The 20,618-nt window shown below is 40.4% G+C and overlaps 1 long non-coding RNA gene across 4 annotated transcripts in view; it reads right to left on the bottom strand.

Moving 5' to 3' along the window:
- LOC138445301 (uncharacterized) overlaps positions 1 to 20,618 on the bottom strand; it is a 313,499-nt gene that overhangs the window by 186,937 nt on the left and 105,944 nt on the right. For all 4 annotated transcript variants that reach the window (XR_011258798.1, XR_011258797.1, XR_011258796.1 and 1 more), the window contains one exon: positions 18,016 to 18,132. This is a non-coding gene — a long non-coding RNA (uncharacterized lncRNA). The remainder of the gene's footprint in view (positions 1 to 18,015; positions 18,133 to 20,618) is intronic.

Genomic DNA, 20,618 nt, shown 5'->3' with positions numbered 1-20,618 from the left:
AGCAGTTTATCATTCAACATAACAACACAGGGCCTTAAAAAGTCCACTCTGACACTCTTATTTGTTCTGTGATAGAGCACTCACTGCATGGGAATTTAATATCCCGAATGTACTCAAACTTAGCTGTGCACAGAACGTGCCTATCGTCTGTAAGCTGGAAGTCACAGTGCAGCCCACTTTGCTGACAGACACGACCAGTCTGTTTCCCACAGGAAGGTTCTCAACCCTGGTTAGCACCTAAGACACACTTGGACACCCAGGCCCCACCTCAGAATGCCCGGGATTAGGGCCTGGGAATTTTTCTCAAAGCTACACAGTGATTCTGTCACAGAGCTGCATCAAGAATCACAGGGACGAGGTGCTAGCCTTTCAACGCCATGGCTACCTCACTGCTTTGAAATTCGGTCCAGGGGCTGGGAGTATACCGCCTTGCAGAAAATGAAGGCAGTCTCTTTTGTGGAGGATACATAATAGTTTTCCCTGTGGGTGATCAGCCCCCAGGGAAGCTTTCTGATGAGTTGTAAATCTCCCTCTTCATAGAAACAAGACAATCTCCTGGCTGTTCTGTACCTGACTAGTCTGGGACAAAATCTCTTGTTCCAGGCAAAGTAGGTGTTATTATCATCATTTTATAAATAAAGAAATGGAAAACCCAAGAGGTAGAATGACTACAAACCAAAAAGTGGCTGCTTCAAAACAAGGATTAAGATTTTCTAATTCCAAGCTCTTTTCTGTTTTTTAAAATGTATTTTCTATTTGGCTAGTTCGCATGTGAATCAAATCTCAGGGTTAGAAAAGCAGGATGTCCTCTTTAAAAAAAATAAAAATCAGTTTATTTTAGAAAAGAGGTTCTCAAAGTTTGGTTTCTGAATGAGTAGCTTGAGAATCACTTAGGGATTTGTTAGAAATGCAAATTTTCAGCTCTCACCCAGAAAATCAGGACCTCTGGTTGTGGGCCAGCTCTCTAGGCAACTCTGAACATTTAAGAACCACTGTTTTAGACAAAAGCCAAGCTATAAATCCTTTCCCCCAAATCTTGTTGAAATAGAACCTCATAAAAATATATTTTTTTTCAATGCTCAAAGGTAAAGTCAAAAAGAAATAATAGTTTTGGGAAAGTAAACCAGCTTGATTGCCAGAGGTGGAGTATTCTTGGCTGGAAGATAATCATTGGACAATTGTGGGAAATCATCACCAAATGTTTTTCTCTCTTGAGAAGAGAAGACATTTAAGTAAAAGTTAAGAGTAGCAGGCAGAAACATATATTTTAGTAAATATATTTCATTTTTGAAATAAAATATATTGAGTAAAGAAAAACTTTTCTGGCAAGGAAGGTTGTTGTTGCTATTCAGTGGCTAAGGTGTGTCCAACTCTCCGCAATCCCATGGACTGCATCACGCCAGGCTTCCCTGTCCTTCACTATCTCCTGGAGTTTGCTCAAACTCATATCCATTGATTCAGTGATGCCATTCAACCATCTTGTACTCTCTCGCCCCCTTTTTCTCTTGCCCTAAATCTTTCCCAGCATCAGGGTGTTTTTCAATGAGTCACCTCTTCGCATCAGGTGGCCAAAATTTTGGAGCTTCAGCTTCAACGGCAGTCCTTCCAATGAATATTCAGGGTTGATTTCCTTTAGGATTGAGTGGTTTAATCTCTCTGTTGTCCAAAGGACTCTTGAGAACCCTCTCCAGGTACTAGAGCTTAATTAGGCCCTCAAACTAGCAGAACAAATTAAAAAAAAAAAAAAAAAAAGACCCTTAGAAGAGAGATGGATACGTTTATCAAATCTGTTTTCATTTCTCCTTGACTATACAGCCCAGCCTCCCTGGTAGTAGACTGTGGCCCCAGGATAGTCTTCTGACTGTAAGTAGGGGATATGTATGCTAAAAAACTGTCATAATGCTCGCTCTTCTCCCTTCTTGCACTGACCAACTAGAAGCAGAGGATTCAGCACAGCCTCTATGGCTTTAAGGGACAGTGGATCCACAAGCCAGAAGGACCCAGAGTTCATAAATCATCCTAGGGAATGCCAACTACTATACACCTACACAAAAACACTATAAAAATGAGACAAATTCCACTGGGCTAAATATTCTCTGCAGCAAAAGATGGAGAAGCTCTATACCGTCAACCAAAACAAGACCAGGAGCTGACTGTGGCTCAGATCATGAACTCCTTATTGCCAAATTCAGACTGATATTGAAGAAAGTAGGGAAAACCGCTAGACCATTCAGGTATGACCTGAATCAAACCCCTTATGATCATACAGTGGAAGTGAGAAATAGATTTAAGGGCCTAGATCTAATAGATAGAGTGCCTGATGAACTATGGAATGAGGTTCGTGACACTGTACAGGAGACAGGGATCAAGACCATCCCCATGGAAAAGAAATGCAAAAAAGCAAAATGGCTGTCTGGGGAGGCCTTACAAATAGCTGTGAAAAGAAGAGAGGTGAAAAGCAAAGGAGAAAAGGAAAGATATGAGCATCTGAATGCAGAGTTCCAAAGAATAGCAAGAAGAGATAAGAAAGCCTTCTTCAGCAATCAATGCAAAGAAATAGAGGAAAAGAACAGAATGGGAAAGACTAGAGATCTCTTCAAGAACATTAGAGATACCAAGGGAACATTTCATGCAAAGATGGGCTCGATAAAGGACAGAAATGGTATGGACCTAACAGAAGCAAAAGATATTAAGAAAAGATGACAAGAATACACAGAAGAACTGTACAAAAAAGATCTTCACAACCCGGATAATCACAATGGTGTGATCACTAATCTAGAGCCAGACATCCTGGAATGTAAAGTCAAGTGGGCCTTAGAAAGCATCACTACGAACAAAGCTAGTGGAGGTGATGGCATTCCAGTACAGCTATTTCAAATCCTGAAAGATGATGCTGTGAAAGTGTTGCATTCAATATGCCAGCAAATTTGGAAAACTCAGCAGTGGCCACAGGACTAGAAAAGGTCAGTTTTCATTCCAATCCCAAAGATAGGCAATGCCAAGGAATGCTCAAACTACCGCACAATTGCACTCATCTCACACGCTAGCAAAGTAATGCTCAAAATTCTCCAAGCCAGGCTTCAGCAATACGTGAACCGTGAACTTCCTGATGTTCAAGCTGGTTTTAGAAAAGGCAGAGGAACCAGAAATCAAATTGCCAACATCCGCTGGATCATGGAAAAAGCAAGAGAGTTCCAGAAAAACATCTATTTCTGCTTTATTGACTATGCCAAAGTCTTTGACTGTGGATCACAATAAACTGTGGAAAATTCTGAAAGAGATGGGAATACCACACCATCTAACCTGCCTCTTGAGAAATATGTATGCAGGCCAAGAAGCAACAGTTAGAACTGGACATGGAACAACAGACTGGTTCCAAATAGGAAAAGGAGTACATCAAGGCTGTATATTGTCACCCTGCTTATTTAACTTCTATGCAGAGTACATCATGAGAAACGCTGGACTGGAAGAAACACAAGCTGGAATCAAGATTGCCAGGAGAAATATCAATAACCTCAGACATGCAGATGACACCACCCTTATGGCAGAAAGTGAAGAGGAACTCAAAAGCCTCTTGATGAAAGTGAAAGAGGAGAGTGAAAAAGTTGGTTTAAAGCTCAACATTCAGAAAACGAAGATCATGGCATCCGGTCCCAGAACTTCACAGGAAATAGATGGAGAAACAGTAGAAACAGTGTCAGACTTTATTTTTTGGAGCTCCAAAATCACTGCTGATGGTGACTGCAGTCATGAAATTAAAAGACGCTTACTCCTTGGAAGAAGAGTTATGAGCAACCTAGATAGCATATTCAAAAGCAGAGACATTACTTTGCTGACTAAGGTCCGTCTAGTCAAGGCTATGGTTTTTCCAGTAGTCAGGTATGGATGTGAGAGTTGGACTGTGAAGAAGGCTGAGCACCAAAGAATTGATGCTTTTGAACTGTGGTGTTGGAGAAGTCTCTTGAGAGTCCCTTGGACTGCAAGGAGATCCAACCAGTCCATTCTGAAGGAAATCAGCCCTGGGATTTCTTTGGAAGGAATGATGCTAAAGCTGAAACTCCAGTACTTTGGCCACCTCATGAGAAGAGATGACTCATTGGAAAAGACTTTGATGCTGGGAGGGACTGGGGACAGGAGGAGAAGGGGACAACAGAGGATGAGATAGCTGGATGGCATCACTGACTCGATGGACGCGAGTCTGAGTGAACTCCGGGAGTTGGTGATGGAGAAGGCCTGGCGTGCTGTGATTCATGGGGTTGCAAAGAGTCGGACACGACTGAGCGACTGAACTGAACTGAAACCAGTGATGTTTAAGGGTTATTACAGATAATACCCACCATATGTAATCTAAGTCTTTGCCAGAGTGATTAAGACAAATGCATATTTAGCCAAAGCAGCAATGTTTCACACCAGGTTCTAAAGCCTGCACCTCAAATGGATATAGAGCAGTACATACGGAATTCCCTGTAGATCAGAGTGCTCCCGGAGAAGGCAATGGCACCCCACTCCAGTACTCTTGCCTGGAAAATCCCATGGACGGAGGAGCCTGATGGGCTGTAGTCCATGGGGTCACTAAGAGTCGGACATGACTGAAGTGACTTAGCAGCAGCAGCAAAGAATGCTCCAGGAAGTATCAGCCAAACACACCTGCACCTAGCTTCCTCTGTTATCACTCCCAGATAACATAGGGCCTACTATTCCTCTTCACCAGTTGGCCCCTTCTGGAATATGCCATTATATCCACACAATGTTCAGAAGACAGAGAGGTGATCTGTTTAGTCTGTCTTTTAAGTCTAACACTAATTGACCAGAAAGATCATTCATGATGGATGCATTTTCAGAAATCTCCACTCCTCTCCTCAATCCCACATTTTGTTATAACTTCCCCGTTTTCCCTTAAATGGGCTTCCCTTGTGGCTGAGTTGGTAAAGAATCTGCCTGTAATGCGGAAGAGCTGGGTTTGATCCCAGGGTTGGGAAGATCCTCTGGAGAAGGGAAAAGCTACCCACTCCAGTATTCTGGCCTGGAGAACTCCATGGACTGTATAGTCCATGGGGTCATAAAGAGTCAGACATGACTGAGTGGCTTTCACTTTCACTTTTATTTTCCCTTGATGCCCTATATATTGAAGATTTCTTATCTTTTGTTCAATATTCATTCATTGATTTAAAAAGTATTTTTTTAGTGGGAGATATAGACAAGGTATTTTTTAGTCTGTACTCAGCTCCTGACATGGATGAGTCTTCCCTTGGCTTCCATGACAAAAGTGTCTCTAGGTTTATGCTTCTTGTTTGGAACTTCCTCCTCTGTTTTACATGATCATTCTTCTCTATCCAGTAATTAAATGATATTAAATGATGGAACTTCCTCAAGTCTATGTCTTAGCCTTTCTGTCTCCAATTTCTATACTCAGGCTATTATATCTACATCAACAACTTCTATTGTCACCTGTTTAGATATGTCTCTCAGAGGCTTTCCTGGAGGTCCACAGGTTAAGACTGTGGCCCCAATGTAGGAGGCCTGGATTCAACCCCTGGTCAGAGAACTAGATCCCACATGCCACAGCTAAGACCAGGCACATCCAAATAAATAAATATTACACTGCTACTGCTACTGCTAAGTCACTTCAGTCTTGTCCGACTCTGTGCGACCCCATAGATGGCAGCCCACCAGGCTCCCCCATCCCTGGGATTCTCCAGGCAACAACACTGGAGTGGGTTGCCATTGCCTTCTCCAATGCATGAAAGTGAAAAGTGAAAGTGTAGTCGCTCAGTGGTGTCCAACTCTTCGTGACCCCATGGACTGCAGCCTACCAGGCTCCCCCGTCCATGGAATTTTCCAGGCAAGAGTACTGGAGTGGTTTGCCATTGCCTTCTCCAAAATATTACACATGACCCTCAAATTTGTGGGTATTTCTCCACTATAGACTTTCTTTGATGTTCCAAACTCACATAACCAATTGCTTACTAAATGTATCTACTTGGAGGTCTCAAAGGCATTTTAAAGAACATAACACACAATTGAATTCATTGTTTCCAGCCTCACACCTCACCTCCATGGCCTTCTTATTGGGACTATTATCAGTGAATGACACAAGCTTCCATTCTGATAAGCAAATAAGAAGCTTAAGAATCATCCTGGACACCTTCCTCTCCCTTGCCCCGATAGCTACCCCAAAGCCACATCTTACTGACTTGACTTACAGAATAGCTCCTGAATCTTTCTGCACTGCATCTCTCGTACAGTATCCCAACCCAAGCAGCCCACATCTCTTGCTGGAATGGTGGCATTGCTTTTCCTATGTAAACCACCACTAAATAGTCTACTCTCTACAATGCACAGTGATTTGTTTTCAAGTTGCAGATCTGATCACACCATTCTCCACTACTATATAAAACTCATCAGAGGCTCTCCATCAATCCTAGGCTAAAGATGCAAATGCTCAACATTGCCCACAAGATCCTGCCTTGGCTTGGATCCGACCTGCCTGTCCAGCCTCATCTCAGAACTATCTTTTCACTTTCCCTCTGCAGGCCAACCACACTGGCTTTTTTCTTGAATGAGCATGTTCCCTCCAACCACAAAACCTGAAACACAGAAGTTCCTTGGTTTTAAACAATCTCCCTACTTGTCTCAACTTCTTTCACCTCTTCTTTTAGATTTTATCTCTCCTCACTGCCCTTTCTTGGGGATCCTAGGATGACCTCCATTTTATGGTTAATTACCCCATTACTAAGTCCTCCTAGAATGGCTCTGTCTCCACACTAATGATAGCTGTAAATTTGCATTAAACTCTACAATTCTTTGGTTAATGTCTATTGTCCTTGCTAAACTACAAGCAGCCCCGCCTATCAGGAACCACTTCTGTTCCATCATTGTATCCTAAGTCTCTCATTTAGCAAATATTTATGTGCCAGGAAATATTCTAGGTGCTTGAGTGATAACAAGAAAGGGAAGTTTCCATCTGTTGTGGTAAATACATTGTAGTAATAGGAAACAGAAAATACATTTTGAAAATAAGAAAAATAACAGATAATAATAAATGCTATGTAGAGAATTAAAATAGGGCATGTGACAGAATGTGACCAAATCTTTATTTTAGATTGAAAGATCTTTTTTTGGCGGGGGGTCCCATTAATTATTTTTTGTTGGAGTTTGTTGGAGTTTGTGTTAGTTTCTGCTGTACAACAAATGAATCAGCTATAAATATACATTTATCCCCTCCCTCTTGAACTTCCCTTCCACCACCCGTCGCCATCTCACCCCTCTAGGCCATCACGGAGCAGCGGGCTCAGCTCCCTCTGCTATACAGCAGCTCCCCACGAGGCATCTATTTTGCACACAGCAGTGTATGTATGCCAGAGCTACTCTCTCAGCTCATCCCATCCTCGCCTTCTCCTGCTGTGTCCCCATGTCCAGAAAGAAGATGTTTTTGGGATGGTGACGTTGAAAACCTTAGTTAAGATTTTGCGTGACAAGATGAAACTAGTCAGGTAAAGATTGCTGAGAACCTTCCAGGAAGAGGGAATAACTACAGCAAAGGCTTGCAAGATGGGAGCTAACGCCTGACACAGGGTCAGATGTTCATTATGAATGTTCGCTAAATATCCATTGATTGCTGTCAGATAAGCAGGGCCCAATGAGGGGCCACTCACCCAGGCTTCTCTCCTTTAGGCTGAGAAAGATAGAACAAAGGAGAAAGGTGCAGCTGACATGAATGGTGTCTGTTGCGGCTGCTGGTGATTGATAGATCCTCAGTGCTGCTTTCCAGGGAAGTTACATGTGACACATTGATTTTTGTAATTTCTGCTGTGAGACAGGGATGACTGGCCATATTGACAAGAGTGATTCAGTAACTTGCACACAGTAAGATTCTGGATAGGCTGAAGGAAAAGCTGCATCTGCTGTAACTACTACTGCTTTGCTCAAATTATAGCTGACTCTAAGACTTGGCTTTGAACTTGGCACAGTATGGTTAAAACTATTTTCTGGATTTAGAGGTTCTCCTTTCAAAGTTAAGCTAAGTGTGCAAGCAAATTCATAATATCTAGAGGATGCTTTGAACATAAAATACATTTTTTAACTCTAGGATCATTTCAGGTCTTCTTCAACACCCTTGGGTACTCTCTCACACTGCCTATCCTTGGTTATTTTTCTCCTCCTCTAACTCTGGAGTAATAATAAAACTTTACACATTGAATGATGAATAAGACATGTTCTTCCCCAGGCAGAATCAAAGCAAAGTACATTACTTAAACCATCAGCCTTTTCCAAAAGCAAATGTTTCTTCCCAGGATGAACTGAAATATTTAAGGGTTCTAGAAAATATGGTCTGGAAAGTCCTTTTAAAGTTGTTCTTCAACTACATAAACAAATTGTTCTATTAAATAACAGCTTTAAACTATCAGGTTTCATTTTTTTTTCCAAATAACTCTGTGTGTGTGTGTGTGTGTGTGTGTGTGTGTGTGTGTGTGTGTGTGTGTGTTATAAGAAAAGGACTTTGGAAAAAAAAAATCTCTAAATAAAACTGCTTAAATGAAAGAAGTAGTGTGCTTTTCTTTTTGAAAGATAACTTTTGATGTCAGAACTTGAAAATGCTTCAGTTACTCCAGAGCATTATCACGAATGAACTAATAATCAACCTTATGTCAACCAAATCAATTTATTTAATGACAGTCCCTTTGGGAAAGTTACTTATGCTTCCTGCTCCTCAGCATTCTATTCTGTAAGATGGTGATAACATTACCTCCCTCACATTTAGACAATGCCAATGACACCTATTCCATTGCTTACAAGTGGAAGGTGTGAAGGTAAAGATAACAATTTCTATTAGCATGCTGCTGCTGCTGCTGCTGCTGCTGCTGCTGCTGCTGCTAAGCCACTTCAGTCGTGTCCGACTCTGTGCAACCCCATAGACGGCAGCCCACCAGGCTCCCCCGCCATGATGTCTTCCTATAAGGCGAATAAGACTTTACAACTTGAAGGTAGGCAGTAGGAAACACCTATGGATGAAACACACAATCTGCAGGGTACTGACATCACCAACCAGTTGGTTTTCTGAGAAATGACCTAAGAGGTTTTTTTCCATTCTAGCTGATCATCAGAATCACCCAAGGAGTGTTTTCAGAAGTACAAATTCCCAAGGGAATATTATAGTTGGCCAGTTTGGGGAAAAGTGAGTTGGAGAATATATTATAATGACTAAAAATCTAGAGTTTTTTCACACACTATCTCTGACAAAGCTCATGACAACTCTTACTGTATTGAAAAGGGGACAGAACTTGGAGTCAAGGACTGGACTTTAGTTCCCACCTTGTCGCTTTTTAGGGAACAAAGAACCGAATTTCTGTAATCCTCACTCTCTTCACCTATAAAATGGGAATTAAATGTAGTTATAGCTGCCCTACATGCCTACTAGGTCTTTTTTTAAACATCAAACCAAAGCAATAAATGAGAAATGGTGTCATTGTTGAGATGGCTTATGTGTCCTGGGTGTTTTATTAAACTGTAAAGCTAAATAAAAATGAAAGTTTGGGCATCTGAAGGAAGATATGTGTCTATATATGTATATACAAAGATGTGTGTGTGTTTATGACAATATTAGAGATAATATTAGATAATATTAACTGGACCAAAAACACTTTAGATGGTATTAATGGCACTCTTTCCTTTTTTTTTTTCTTCAAGATTTCCAGTTGGTTGAAAGAGTTCAGATTGAGTATTAAAAGAAATATCTCAGTTTAAAATCTGAACTCTGGAAGGAAATTCATCTTCTAGAATGAAAGATAATATCTATATAGTAAATTAAAATATTGGGGCAAGCTCCTGTCATTCTTTAACTTTATATGTTGTCTTGTGAGCTATTCTAAGAGTGCTTATAATAAGAAACCATAATGGGATCCTCACCCCTCCTCTACAAAATAACTTTAATTTGGTTGGTTTTACTTTAATAGTTTTCATTCTTCTAAATCACCACCTAAATTAGATTTTAAAGTAAATGAGAGCACTTAGAAAGGAACAAAATTAAAAAGCCATGTGGTTTTTAATGCGTATGCCACAGAAATGAAGTTTTTCCTACAGATACAGAATCAGCTTTCACTTATGAGCCTAGATTATGGGTTATAAGACAACTGCAATGGTCATATGAAATGAGCATATAACTATAATGCCAATTTTAAGAAGAAAGTGTGTTACACTTTATCTGGAGAATAAACATTGACCACTTACAATCCAAGAGTAAAATATCCTATTATTTTCTTAACTCTGGACATTAAAAATTAGAGAACAGGTGGAAAGAGCAAGGGCATAAAAAGGACACACTCTCTGAGACCAAAAGTAATTCACATAAAATGAGTAAGAACCATTGGCACCCAGAAAACATCCCAGGAGCAATTAGGAGACAGTCCATTGAAAAGGTAGTCACTGTAAAATTGGATGTTGACATTGTAAGGATGTTTGGAAGGTATTTCAGCGAGGTAGAAAACGGAAATAGTTGAGTTTGAGGCCAATGCAGGGGCTACAGAGGAGAGTTGAAAGATATATTTAGCTGTGTGCTTCAGTCACATCCAATGAAAGTTTTTTTTTAATCCAAATTATGAGAAAGACAAAAAAAAGGGATTTTTGTCAAGCTGATATACATCAATCAAAATTATTCCTAAAGATCTGTTCCCTTTGCTGTGAACCTGAATTTCTCAAGCTCTATCTTTGTATTTCATTTGGTTTCCTAAGTGCACCCAGCCACAGAGAAACCTCAACTATAAAAGGCAAAAAAAAAAATAACTCGTGTTGTAAATCAACATGAACTTTCTGAATCCAAGGAGGTCTCTCGAGAGTATGGTTAACATCAATAAAACTCACAGAGATGGATGAAACAGAGGATGCAGAAGAGTAATATAGAGCCAACTATGAAAAAATATGAGAATCAAGAAGCACCAGCTATCTGCCTAAAGCACACAGGCAGTCACATGCACAAATACATGCAAAGAACACCTTCAAATCTGAGAAGTCTCTGGAAATAGATCTCAAAATTAGGATTGCTAGATTTAACAAATAATAATACAGGATTCTCAGTTAAATCTGGATTTCAAATAAACAACAAAAATGATTCCTGTAAATATGTAATATTTATATATAAATAAGCCTCATGCAATATTTGGGACATACTTATATTAAATTATTATTTGTTGCCTATCTGAAATTCAAATTTAACTGGGCCTCTTGTATTTTATCTGGCAACCCGACACTGAAGTCCGTGTACTCAAGTTTTGAAAATACACCAAAAATTATAATGTTGTCACTTTAGACAGTCAACTGGCCCCAACAGTCATAACCCTATCACAGACTTCATTACTGATATCATATAATGGTCCTCTGATAGGAAATGAACATCCAGATGATCCTGAATAGGAATTCCTAATTTTTAAGATTATTATTAAATGCAAACACAAAATTTTTAAATTCTCATTCTGAGAGTCAGAGACCATGTCCTCACATTCCCCCAAGGTAATCCTTGTACCATGGTGTATCATCAGGATTCTGCAGAGAAACAGAGCCCTTGGGAGAGAGTGCTTGTGTAGGTCAGCAAGTTCAAAATCTGCAGGGTAAGCCAGCTGGCTGGAGACCCAAGGAAGAATTTCAGTTTAAGTTCAAAGGCTGTCAGCTAGCAGAATTCTCTCTTCTAGGGAGGCCAATCTTTCTCTAACAAAGCCTTCAGCTGACTGAATGAGACCTACCCATATTACAGAAGGCAACCACCTTTATTCAAAGTCTAGTGATTTAAATGTTCTCCTCATCTAAAAAGACATCATCACAGAAACATCTAGAAAAAAATGTTTTACCAAATATCTCAGTACAGTGACCTAGCCAAGTTAACACATAAAATTAACCATCACACTCACTTTGCTCTACATCATACTATAGTGCACTACATACCATATCATATTTCCCACCAGAATCACAGTGATCCTCATCACCTGGCTTCTCTCCTGATGCTCTAATCTATACACTGATTCCCAATCTTCAGTGTGTCTAAGTATCAGCTGAGAAGCTTGTCAATAATGAGATACCTGAGCTTCCCTCAGGGTCCAGTTGTAGAGAGCCCACGTTGCAGTGCAGAGGACACCAGTTCGATCCCTGGTCCAGGAGGATCCCACAGGACTCAAAGCAACTAAGCCTATGCATTACAACTACTGAGCCTGCACTCTGAGCCCTTGCTCTGCAATGAGAGAAGCACTGCAATGAGAAGCCCACGCACCACACAAAGACTAGCCCGCACTCACCACAACTAGAGACAGCCCGTGCAACAGTGAAGACCCAGCTACCCAGCATAGCCATAAATAAATAAATAAACATGTGCTCAGCTATTCAGCCATGTCCAACTCTTTGCAACCCCATAGACTGTAGCCCACCAGGCCCCTCTGTCCATGGGACTTTACAAGCAAGAATACTAGAATGAGGTGCCATTTCCTACTCCAGGGGATCTTCCCTACCCAGGGATCGAATCCAGTTCTCCTGCCTGCATCTCTTGCATTGCAGGCACATTCTTCACCACTGAGCCACTGGGAAGGTCCAAGTAAATAAACAACATGTAAAACACACACACACACACTTGATATATTTTAAAAAAATGAGATACCTGAGCCACCACCTCCAAGATTCCCATATATTAAGTCTGGGGTGAGATCCAGAAGTCAGAATTTTTAATAAGCACCTCTTTGAGAATATCACTATATTGAGTACAACTCAATACAATGTAGGAGTTTCATTAGAGCAAGGTATGTGGCAAAGTCTTATACATCACAGTTGAGTCAATGAAGGTCCATGTTCTTCACATTTATATCTACAGAATCTATAGTTCTTTATTCAACTGAGCATTCCACATGCAAAAAAAAAAAAAAATCAGCAAGAACACCAGTGAGAATTCCCACTACTCCATTCTCTTTACTAGCTCAATCTCTTTCTAGCCTAGCTTAAAGCGTGTCTGGACTATAAGTGTCCAGTAGGTTTGTCCCAGGAGAGAGGGACTCAAATTATTCCTGATTTGAAGTCCTACACAAAGATCCTGAGTGGTAGGAGTCATTGGCCAAAACCACAAATTCAGATAAGACCTGTAATTTTTTTACAAGCAACATCAAGTTTTTGAATTCAGGCTTATTTCTTTTATGGTCCCTCTATCCTTTAACAAGACTTCATGTGCCTCATTTTCATGATGTTAATGCATCTTAGAATCAAGAAGATGATGAGTTTTCACATGAGAATTCTGATGGTGACAGTAGTGACATGTATTAGAGACTGTAAACGGTCTGAGATTTTAATCAACTTGCAGACGAACAAGTTTCATGGATGTTGGTGAAGACATGAGTAACCTAGTTCAGAGACAGAGGACCTCATGGCACGTGGGGCAGCAGGAAGCATGAGTATTAGCATAGGTACCTCAGTTCCACTCGCCCCCAAGTCCCACACAAGTGACATGGATGGGCCCGGATGAATGTGTACATATACAGAGAGCTGTCTTTTTTTCTGACTGCACCGGGTCTTCATAGCTACACACTGGCTTTCTCTAGTTGTAGAGACTGAGGGTTACTCTCTCGTTGAGGTGTGCAGGCTTCTCACTGTGGTGGCTTCTCTTGTTGCGAAGCACAGGTCCCAGGTGCATAGGCTTGCAGCATGTAGGCTCAGTATTTGCGGCACATGGGCTTGGTTGCTCTGTGGCATGTGGAATTGTCTCAGACCAGAGATCAAACCCATGTTCCCTGCATTGGTAGGCAGATTCTTATTCACTGTATCACCAGGGAAGTCTGAGAGTTGTATTTTAAAAGAAGAACCCTAAAATTAGGGCTCCAAAGCCTTTTCTTTTTTTTTTTTCATGTAAGAATTAAAGATATTAAAATTTAAAAAATAAAAAACTAAAAAAAAATAAAATAAAATAAAAAATCAAAGCCTTTTCTAATAGACAGTAAGTATATTTGTCCTTTGCTCCAGAGAGAGACACTATCTCTGTGTTCCAATGCAGGATACGTGAGAAGCACAGGTTCAATCCCTGGGTCAGGACGATCCCCTGGAGGAAGGCATAGCAACCCACTTCAGTATTCTTGCCTGGAAAGTCCCATGGATAGAGGAGCCTGGTGGGCTACAGTCCACGGAACCGCAAAGAACTGGACATGACTGAGCATGCATGGACGCACACACATGCCCCCCTAATTACATCCATAAACGCCCCATCTCCAAATGCAGTCACATTGGAGGTTGGGGATTCAGCATATAACTCTGTGGGAGAGGACACATTCAGTCTATAACACTAACATATCTCTTTCTACCAAGAGTCAACTCAGTAGGATTCACATAAACATACTAAAATAAAAGAATTGGCTGCGTTCTCCAACATGAGACCGATTCTAACACTTTGTCATTCCTGCTTCTGGCAATGTGGGAACCCAGAGAAATAGAGTGGCCTAGAGTTCATGTGGCTTGTCATCTCCGGTCACTTAGTGGTGACTCCCTGGAGCTCTCTGCTGCAACCTTAGCTACAGGGCCATGATTTGCTGTAACACCTGCCAGGACTATGGCCACATATTTGCATATACCTACCATGGACATAAAGGACTCTTAACAAAGACATGAATACTTATGCCATTACCCTAGTCTGTTCATCCAACATAATTCTTTTATTATTGTTTTCATCAGCAAAAATAATGGGGATAAGCTAGGTAAGTTACGTCTTCCCTTGCAAAAATATGCAACCACTAAATATATGATATGCACTAAATATATAATAGGTATTTATTATGTGATATAGAAAGATGTTCGTGATGGATTTATTATATGAAAAAGTAAATTTCTAACTATATAAAATATGATCACATTTTTAAATATAAAATATTGAGAAAGTATTTACAAATGTAAACAAAGCAAATCAGAGTTACCTTCCTTTCTCATCTCTTTATTTTTCCTGTCTTCTAGTCCTTCCTGGGAGGAGTTTTGACTTTTGTTATTCCATTATTGTTGTTGTTAAAGTCATTTTTTTATTCCATTTTATTTTGTTTGTGTCTTTTTAAGACAGGAAAAAAAGAGACAGAGACTCTGTTAACTTAGTAAGGTACTGGATTTATGCTATACAAAGCATCAATATAACCAAGGTGGGGTTTTTTTTGCCCTATAAGTGTTAACTCTGTATAAAGTTCCTTCTAAGAAAGATCAGGATGAAAGGTGCTAGTACCACCTCACCAGGAGGGGAAGTCAATCAAACCAATAAACTAGGAGAGAGAGAAAGAAGACAAAAAATTCTAAGGTACGAGAAGAAAGCCAAAGACATGGGAGCAGCCTAAGTGTTGATCAAGAGATGAATGGATAAAAACGCGCATGTGCATGAATGGATAAAGATGTACACACTGGGATACTACTCAGCCATAAAAAAAAGAATGAAATTTTACCATTTGCAGCAACATAGCTGAAACTGGAGAGCATCTTGCTAAGTGAAATAAGCCAGACAGAGAAAGACAATTACTATATGATATCACTTACATGTGGAATCTGAAAAATACAACATACTAATGAATATAACAAAAAAAAAAAGGAGCAAACTCACAGACACAGAGAAGAAACTAGTGGTTAACAGCGGGGAGAAGTAAAAGGAGAGGGAAAATATAGGGGTAAGGGATGAACCCCTGGAGTAGGAAATGGCAACCCACTCCAATATTCTTGCCTGGAAAATTCCATGGACAGAAGGGCCTGGCAGGCTACAGTCCATGAGGTCACAAGAGTTGGACATGATTGAGTAACTTTCACATTCAGGGGATGAACAGACACAACTATCAAATATAAAATAAACTACAATGATCTGTTGCACACCACAAGGAATAAAGCCAATATTTTATATTAACCTTAAATAGAGTATAACCTTTAAAATTGTAAATGACTATATTGTAGACCTGTAACATATAATATTGTACAGAACCTATACTTTAATAAAATTTAAAAAATGGAATTTTAAAGAACAGAAAAAAGGGAGGCAAGGAGGCCAGAGAAAGTCCAAACCTGGATGGACTGACACATAATCCCAAAAAGAAGCAGAGGATCTGCCTGTTGCCCCTCCAAACTCTGGATGTGTCCTGAACATTTAGCAGTGATGGCTTCTTAACCCCCCTCAAACTTAATAAACTTCAAGACACACTGACATAACAAAAGGGGGTGTGTGTGTTTTTTAAAATGTCTGAAAAAAATGTCAGAGGGAATATATGCCACACTGTTAACAGTGGTTATCCAACAGTGGTGAGATGATGCATAGTTTTTTTTATTTTCATTTGTCTCTATTTTCTAACCTTTCTGTACAACAAGCATAGAGAATTTTGAGTAAAGATTTTTTAAATTACAGCTATGATTTTAAGAGAAAGAGAGAAAGCCTGCAAGGGAGATTCAGACAAAGAAGAAACTCTGATATACTCTGCATGCTCCTTTCTGCAGAGCAAGCAGTAAAACATGTCATATACTTCTAGAAACTACTAAAGCTGGGAGGGGTTGGTGATAGAATCCTTCACCTTCATTGTACAGGTGAAGGAACTCGGGCCTAGAGGTGTCTAGCAATGCACCCAGTAAAAATTCACAGCAGCAGAGTGGGAAAATAGTTTAGATTTATTCATTCTTAACCCAGTACTTTTATTAGGTACTTGGAAGAGCAATATCATTACAGTTTAAAGTTCTACAGTGTCTCTAATTAGGTCCAAAGATAAAAAATAAAAATGTGAGGGTTTTTTGGCCAACAGCAAAAGAATGGAATCAGCAAAGCATGAAGGTATTACTCCAACCAATTTGGAGACACCTTCCAGTCAGTAGCCAGTCTCCCAGGATGCATCTCTAACATGCCCCTCTTTTAGTTAAGTGCTAATTTCTACACTATATTCTCATCCTTTATAATACTCTCTCCTAAGGGAAACCTGTCCTGGGATTGATAATAAATGACCTTCTTATCCCCTCTCAACAGAATGAAAAGGGTACAGTGGAAAGCAACACAACGTTGTGAAGCAATTATCTTCCAATTAAAAAAAAAAAGGTGAAAGAACATTTTTATTAAAATCCATAGCTCTTTTCAGTGTCATTTTTAAAATGTACCTAACTGACACATAGACAACATTGTTATCTCTTTTGCATTTACGAATAGAGCTTTAAAGAAATTTTTACAATAATGCATGCCTCCAACCTGCCTCAGGTAAAATGGATATGACAGTGCATACAAAGTTCTTAGAGTTCCCTAGACACGGACATCAGAAGCAAACAGCAGTCGCCTTGCCCTCATGAAAAGTTATCTGCTGAGCCTTGCAAGACTCTGAACCATAAAGTAACTTTCCTGTGTTTCTCAATGAGATCTAACCCTATTTGTATTTCTCAAATAGGTACAGAAATCGAAACCAGGAACCAGTAGTTTAGGGGAGAATCAAATGCCAAAATTGTTCAGCAGTGTGGGTAAAAAATGAGGTGAGAAGTACAAAGAGGAAGCTCTCCGAAAGCAGAGAGTATAATAAAGTCAACTTTCAAATTTAACTTCTTTCTTTCCCACGTATTTGAAATCTGCTATCTTTCCCATAGGCCTGCAGATGGTGCCTCTAGGGTGGCTGTCACCGATCTCTGAAGAGTGATACTGGAACTGAAACCCACAAGCCTTGCACCTGTGGGGTCAGCCTCATTCATAGTCTTGACCCTTGCTGATTTCCAAGATCTCCCCAATAAATGTCATCTCCACAAGGAACGCTTGGAACATCACCTTCTCTTTACTAGTCCAATTTTAAGTCTTGCTCAAAGTTGATTTAGGGCAGATATTTTAAGTCAGAATTCTATTTAGTGAAACCTGAGATGGATACTTCCTGAAAGACACATCTCAACCAGGAAAGGAGAGTTTAACTATTACCTTACAACTTGGGCTTCAAGTAACATCTTTCGTTGTTTTAAATGACTTTAATTGCCACAAAATCATTGCTCTACCCTTCTTCAGACAGATTCCATCACCTTGATATTTCCATTTTTTACCTGGATTCCATAGAAAGCTTGCAGAGGACGCATGGGTAAGGTCAGTTCTTATCCCACGTAAATTGCCATTTTCCACCATAGGAGCTGTCCCCATGTACAGAAGAAATCTGGAGAATCCTGTGAATAGTGAAAATATTAGATCCCATCAGTGGTGGGTAGAGGAAAGCTGTGGAGTAGAGGTAGAAATACCAGGAATAACTAAAAAGAAAAAGGACACTGAGGTTTGTCCACAACACTTATCCTCATTTTACAGAATAAAATAACCTAGGCACACAGAGGTTAACTTGGCCAAATGATACAACTAAATTATAAAGATTCCTATAAATATTTTTTCAATATGTGAATCACATTGTAAACCTTTTGAAACATTTAGTATTGCTAAGTAATTATCATTCAAACAATTTAGGAACATATGCTTTAAGAAATAAGGAATTGATCTTTTTGAAGAAGGTTTTGGGCTGGCAGTGAATCTGGGTGACAATTTTATACTATTTGAGAACAGCAGCTCTTTGCATAGTAGAAATAGTCCTTACTCACAAGATAAACTTAGTTCCAGAGCAAAAAAGAATGTTTTATTTCAACTCCAAATACTTCAGAGTACCTACTGCAAACTTATCCACCTGCTGAGCTGGTATGCCACAGAAACATGTCCATACTCTCTTTTTGTTATTATTATCATAAATTTATTTTAATTGGAGGCTAATTACTTTACAATACTGTATGGGTTTTGCCATACATCAACATGAATACTCTCTTTCTTCAAAATTCTAACGAGGGTGGAGAGAGAACCAACTCTAATGTACGTATGTGCACAGTTGCTCAGTCGTGTCTGACTCTTTGTGACCCCATGGAATGTAGCCCGCCAGGCTCCTCTCTGTCCATGGGATTCTCCAAGCAAGAATACTGGAGCAGGTAGCCATTGCTTTCCCCAGGGAATCTTCTAGACCCAGGGATTGAACCCACGTCTCCTGTATTGCAGGCGGATTCTTTATTGTTTGAGCCACCAGGGGCTTTCCCGATGGCTAACTCTAACATAACACAGAGTAAAGCAGTGGCCAAACAGAGCTACAAATGAGGAGCATGTGAGACCCAGAGGAAGTAACAAGATGACCAAAGAAATTTTAGAACCATTTGTCCAACATTCACTTTTCAGCCACAACCACAGACTTAAGCACCGGTCTCCTCCCTCCACCCACCAAAACAAGAGTCAGCTATGATTACAGGATTGAGTCCGAGATAAATTTGGCCCCTAGATGGTGCTAACAAGGTGAAAATAATTAGAGGAAATTCTTGAAGGTTTCCTGGAGGAAGGATGGACAATCAAAGAACAAAGTAAGGCAAGGTAGGGCTCGGTGGTGTCCAACAGAAGAGAGAATGGTTTAGACCTGTCGGATACCAACAGAAAATATCAATTTAAAAGAAGGAGAGGGGAAAACAAACAAAAAGCAACCTGGTCAAAACCTGGTTTAAGCCATTTGATCCAGAGATAAATGGAGATAGACTAAAACCATCAGAATGAGCAAAATGAAAAAACCTAAACAGCACAATGGGGCTTCCCAGGTGGCCCTAGTGATAAAAAAAAAACCCGCCTGCCAGACCCGGAGACACAAGAGAAATGGGTTCGATCCCTGGGTCAGGAGAAGGGCATGCAACCCACTCCAGTATCCCTGCCTGGAGAATCTCCATGGACTGAGGAATCTGGAGGGCTAGAGTTCACAGGACCATAAACAGTTGGACATGACTTAGCACACAAACAGCATGATGCTCTCATCAGCAGCAGTTTTCTGAGAGCTTAGTATTTGTAGACTGTTATGCTTCTTGCTAAGAATGCAAGGCAGACAGAATTCATCCTTTGCACTAAAAGAACATACAGTGTAGTTAGGGATACTGCTGCTGCTGCTGCTAAGTCGCTTCAGTCGTGTCCGACTCTGTGTGACCCCATAGACAACTGCCCACCAAGGCTCCCCCATCCCTGGGATTCTCCAAGCAAGAATACTGGAGTGGGTTGCCATTTCCTTCTCCAATGCATGAAAGTGAAAAGTGAAAGTGAAGTTGCTCAGTCGTGTCCGACTCTTAGCAAACCCATGGACTGCAGCCCAACAGGCTCCTCCATCCATGGGATTTTCCAGGCAAGAATACTGGAGTGGGATGCCATTGCCTTCTCCCAGTTAAGGACACAGGAAATGTCAAATGAAAGTTATATGAGAAGTAAGTGCTTTGGGACACAGAAGACAAAGTAATCAGAGACCCAGAGGCCAACAGGCAGGTAAGAAAGGGTCTATGGTAAAGGGGGATGAGACAGCTGGGACTCGAGAGAGAAGCAGGGATATGGGACACTTTATAGTAAAAGTTTAAAAAGAGCAATTTGAGATTGTATCAAGCTGCTGTAAAGATACTCAAGTGAAGCATAATACTCTGTGGTACAGAACACATCCACCCACAAACTGAAATCATTTGAGCCCCAGTGACTTTTGATGTGAAGTTGGCAATCATGTCCTTGACTAGTTAGAGGGTTGTTGTTCAGTCACTAAGTAGTGTCCAACTCTTTGTGACCCCATGGACTGCAGCATGCCAGGCTTCCCTGTCCTCCACTATCTCCTGGA

This window comes from Ovis canadensis, chromosome 1, assembly GCF_042477335.2.
Source record: "Ovis canadensis isolate MfBH-ARS-UI-01 breed Bighorn chromosome 1, ARS-UI_OviCan_v2, whole genome shotgun sequence".
Taxonomy (NCBI): domain Eukaryota; kingdom Metazoa; phylum Chordata; class Mammalia; order Artiodactyla; family Bovidae; genus Ovis; species Ovis canadensis.
This window is presented reverse-complemented; position numbering and strand designations above follow the sequence as displayed.